This window comes from Vespa velutina, chromosome 2 (genome assembly GCF_912470025.1).
Source record: "Vespa velutina chromosome 2, iVesVel2.1, whole genome shotgun sequence".
NCBI lineage: Eukaryota > Metazoa > Arthropoda > Insecta > Hymenoptera > Vespidae > Vespa > Vespa velutina.
In genome coordinates this window covers 1,707,572-1,712,571 of record NC_062189.1, presented here as the reverse complement: position 1 = coordinate 1,712,571, position 5,000 = coordinate 1,707,572, and the positions used below count along the sequence as shown (strand labels likewise).

The window sequence follows — 5,000 nt, the reverse complement described above, 5'->3', positions numbered from 1 at the left end:
CATACATACATACATATATATTGATGCGGATATAAGTGAGAGTGAAAGAGAAAAAATGAAAGAGAGAGAGAGAGAGAGAGAGAGATATAGATCAGGGGTTGGTGGAGATGGGTAACGATCACCGAATGAACGATTAGTATCCCGTATCGTCGGCACCAAGATATCGTGGAACGCTGTGCTATCCAGCCGACGACGGCATTTTCACTCGTACGTTTACTCGTTTACTCGTTTACTCGTTTACTCGTTTACTCGTTCGTTCATTCGTTCGATCGTGCGCCATCATCGATGTCATCGAGAACGGGCTCATCGTTGTCCGGTCCAACCTACGACCTAAGGGCTGAGAAAGAATTTGATGCCAATGTCGATACCTCTTCCTTGAAACTAACAACAAGATACCTATGTATATGTATATATATATATATATATACACATATATGTGTATATAATTTTTTTTCTTTAATGTCCTATTCTCTTAAAACACTTTAACGATGTTACCACGGAGTGTATACTCGTCGATAGAAAATTGTTCAATTTTTCTGCGCCTATCAATGACGAACGAAAAAAAAAATATATTTTGCATGTGTATATGTAAGATCTTTTGCTGTGTAAACAAGAAAAAAGGGAGTTTTTGTATAAAAAAGAAAAAAAAAAAAAAAAGAATGAAAGAAACGGTAACAAGAAAAGTGAAAGGTGTCGATTTTTTTTTTCGTCGTGGGAAAATTGATCAGTTTTTTTTTTCACATATATATTATATTTTTGCTATGTAAAAAAGGGAAAAAAGAAAAAACAAGAAATTTTTGTGTGAAAAAAAAGAAAGAAAAGAAAATAGAAAGACGTAACATTTCTTTCATTGAAATAATATTATTAATTAGGGGGTTGGAGGGGGTTAGAGAATAAGTTTTTTTCATTCCTTTTTCTTTTTTAATGAAAATACTTTTACATGTTTGTAGGTATAGGTATGACTAAATCGTACGAATGTATGATATAAATGCGAAAAATTGAAAGGTATAATATTCCCTTTCGAAAATTTATTATAACGTTCTCTTCCTGCAATTATATTTCTATTCGGAAAAATGTCAGAATGATGAATGAATTTTTTATTTCTCTTTTTTTTTTTCTCCCTTCTCTTCTTCTTTCACATCCATATTTATCTTCTCCTGATATTATTTGCATAAGTGTAAAATTTAAGAAAAAAAGAAAAAAAAAGAAAAAAAGAGAACAACATTACATTAATAAATTTCAAAACGACAAAATTATCGATCGTTTAAATAATATAAATAATACAATTCGATAATATAATTTATTATTTTATTATGATCAATTCAAATTCTTTTTGTAAATTACTTTTCTCTTTTGTTCGTTCGTTCGTTCAAATTAATTATCGGAATAATTTCAATTAATATCATTATAATAATTTCAATTAACGAAAGAAATTAATAGATTTCAATTGTAGACGAGAACAATGATTGGAAATTACATGTTGGATAAATTAAATAGCGTATAATAAGAATGAATGAAATCAATTTGAATATCATTTGAAATTATTAAAAAACTATAAGAGATCTTTCGATTAGAAAGGATTATTGATAAGTATTAAGGGATGGACGGTGATTATGACAAAGAGATTGGACAGTGAGGATATTAAAGGAGAAGGAATGAAATCGATCTGAAATATTTTTGTAGGGACATAAAATGTATATATCTTTTAAATCATTATGATAATAGTGAGTTTTAATTTCAATTTATTTATTTATTTTTTTTTTTTTTTTATTTAATTGTTATTTAAGTAAGAAGAAAATCGTATAGAGTCGTAATTACAGGGAAAATAATTAATAAGATTTAAGGGTGATAGGACGATAGATATTGGATAGTAAAATGGAGATCAAAAAAATAGGGGATGAAATCGATGTATAACAATTTTTAAAAATTCGTAAGAAATCTTTTTCTCTTTCCTCTTTTTTCTTTCACTCCCTTCAAGGAAAATTATTCCAATCCTATCTAAGGATAAACGAGAAGGGGGTTAATGATAAAAGAATTGAAAAAGAGAGAAGATCAAAATACACTCTGAATATATTCTTGCAATTATAAAACGTCATGAATAAAATGATAAAAGATTTCTATCGATGATTATAAAAGATCATTGATAGAAATGATAGGACAAAAAAAAATACGCAAATAATATACAGCCGGCAAGGATGAGGAACGTACATGGATTGAAATATTTTTCGAAAACATACAACGAATCTGTCCCAATTAAATACGTTTATTAATAGAGATATTGAATGGAAAGATAGTAAAGAAAAAAAAAAAAAAAAGAAAAATCAAAAGAACAAAAAAGGAAAAAAAGAAAAAATCCGTCAAGAAAGAGGGATGAAATCATTCGAAACATTGCTAATCGACTCATATCAATTATCATATACAAATCGGACCAAGAGATAATGAAACAGAGAGAACAAAAAAAAAAAAAAAGAAAGAAAGATAATCATGAACATGCACCCTGTTCGTAAAAAAAAAAAAAAAAAAAAAAAAAAAAAAAAAAAAAAAAAAAAAAAAAAAAGAAGAAGTAAAAACAAAACAAAACAAAATTCCCAAAAATTCAAAATGAACGAAATTCATATATCTATGTATAATACAATGATCTAACAAAAATCTTGAACGACGGAACAATGATTAAAATCTTCCAATTAGAAAATAATAATAATAATAATAATAATAATAATAATAATAATAATAATAATAATAATAATAATAAGAATAATAAAAATAAAAATAAAAATAATAATAATAAATTCCTAAGGATGATAGTACTACGTACTAGACACACACACACACAAACACACACACATAGAGAGAGAGAGAGAGAGAGAGAGAGAGAGAGAGAGAGAGAGAGAGAGAGAGAGAGAAGGAAAGGAAGAAAAAAAGAGATTAAAAAAAGTAAAAAAAAAAAAAAGTACACACATAGATACACACACATACGCAGAAAAAAAAGTAAGAGTACGATGGAGGGAGAAGGCGGGAAGGAAGAGCTGCGTTAGTTGTTAAGGGAGTGACAGAGAGAACGAGAGAAACAAAGAGGGAGAGAGAAAGAGAGAGAGAGAGAGAGAGAGAGAGAGGGAGAGAGGGAGACGAGCAGATCAGGGTTCGTTGTGGAGTGGGGTCAGATGGTACGTAGTACGTAGTCAGTGAGTAGGTAAGGGGTGAGAGTGGGTGGTTGGTGGATCCCTAGTTAGCCAAGACACATTGGCAAGCGATCGTGCCAGCATGGCAGTAGCCGACGTTAGTATTCGCAAGGACTTTGAGCCGCAGTCGTCTTTCGTTTATTATCCGCGATCGGCGTTAAATTAGTGAACTATATAATATATATATATGTATATATATATATATATATAAGATCGGTGTAATTGATTAATAATGGAAAAAAAAAACCAAACTAATGTGTTATCGATCATGTAAACAAATAGAAAATAATATTTTTCATTTCATGTGATATACAACGAACGAGGAAGAATTTTGTGTATCTTCGAATATACCCAAACACCCTTCATAATCGATTAATATATATACATATATACACAAATATATATATATATATATATATGTATGTATGTATATATATATATACGTATATGTAATATGGCGTTGAAGGATTAGAGTGCTAAAGAATTTTTGTTGAGGAAATCAATGTTGTTGTGATAATATTCCTGCCAATAGGATGATAAAAAAGATGTTGCAATTATTGTACGGACTATCATGGTGATATATTTTTTTTCTTTTTCTCGTTTCTTTTTTTCTTCCTTCTTTTTTTTTTTTTTTTTTCTTTTTAATCTAAAAATCATTTAAATTCATCCCTGAAACGTATATATATATATATATATCTCCGTTCTATCAGATTTTCTTAGAGTCTAGTGAATCAACCAATGCAAAAAGATTGGATTTCAAATTCAAATTATTAGTGTATTGTTTTATAAAGATACGTTGAACGATAAGTGCCGACAAAGTTTTATCATCGATCGTGTATCATTACTGTACCCTCTTTTTTCTTCTTTTTTTGTTTTTCTTTTTTTTTTTTTCTTTTTTTACCATGAAGATTAACAATCGTACATACAACGAGAAATATTGGAAAATAGTGACGATCGTACGACCCTATAGACGAAAGGGAATGACGATTGATCTTATATCGTTGAAGTTTTCGTCATAAATAAATATAATCGTAATATAAAATCACGTACGACGTTTGCGATATATCGTCCTTTATGAGAGTGAAGAGAAAGAAAAAGAAAAAGAAAAAGGCAAAGAGAAAGAAGAAGAAAAGGAAAAAAGAAAAAAAAAAGAAAAAGAAGAGAAACTTTTCGAAGAGGAGGATCTTCAACGATGGATCATTATTGTATTTTCGTCCTGATCGAAGTGTAAGGTATGTGGGTGTCACGTGGGGTTGGATGCACATGGTTCTAAATCTATGAATGAAAATATTTCGTAGGTTTCCTGCAGAAGCCCTTAGAGGAGACCGACAGGTCTTCCAAGCCATAAAGGTACCTTCATGTTCTCTCTCTCTGTCTCTCTCTCTTTCTCTCTCTTTCTTTCTCTTTTGGCCCATATATACATATATATATATATATATTTTATACTTTCAATCATTCATAAAAAAGAAAAAAAGAAAGAAGAAAAAAGCAAGTTATTGAGACTTGATTTATATCTGTTATTACAATTACGAAATTATTATAACTATTATTATTGTAAACTCTAATACTTGTTACATATTTGAAATTAATTTTCGCTAATTAACACCAGAACGTCCATCAATCGATATTTCCTTTATATTAACCCTATTCAATTCGATTAATATTCAAAGAAAAAAAGAATATGTATATATATATATATATATATATATATATATATATATAGTCATCTTTGTTTTTAAATTATTTTATTTAATCCATTCCTTCATTTTCTACATTTTTGGGCGAATGCGAGAAAGAATATTAAATGACGATATATATCAT

At 28.9% G+C, this 5,000-nt stretch overlaps 2 protein-coding genes across 12 annotated transcripts in view; both read left to right on the top strand.

The window, feature by feature from the left end:
* Positions 1-5,000, top strand: part of LOC124947115 (ATP-binding cassette sub-family D member) — a 23,287-nt gene that overhangs the window by 15,394 nt on the left and 2,893 nt on the right. The gene's annotated exons all lie outside the window — the stretch shown is intronic.
* The window catches only part of LOC124947117 (protein glass-like), a 10,947-nt gene continuing 8,887 nt past the window's right edge, over positions 2,941-5,000 (top strand). Inside the window, exons 1-3 of one of the 9 annotated variants that reach the window (XM_047488817.1) lie at positions 3,139-3,738; positions 3,890-4,411; positions 4,478-4,529. The gene's annotated coding sequence lies outside the window, so the exon portion shown is untranslated. Of the gene's footprint in view, positions 4,412-4,477; positions 4,530-5,000 lie in introns of all 9 variants that reach the window. The other 8 variants (XM_047488816.1, XM_047488819.1, XM_047488818.1 and 5 more) reach the window with 8 other exon arrangements.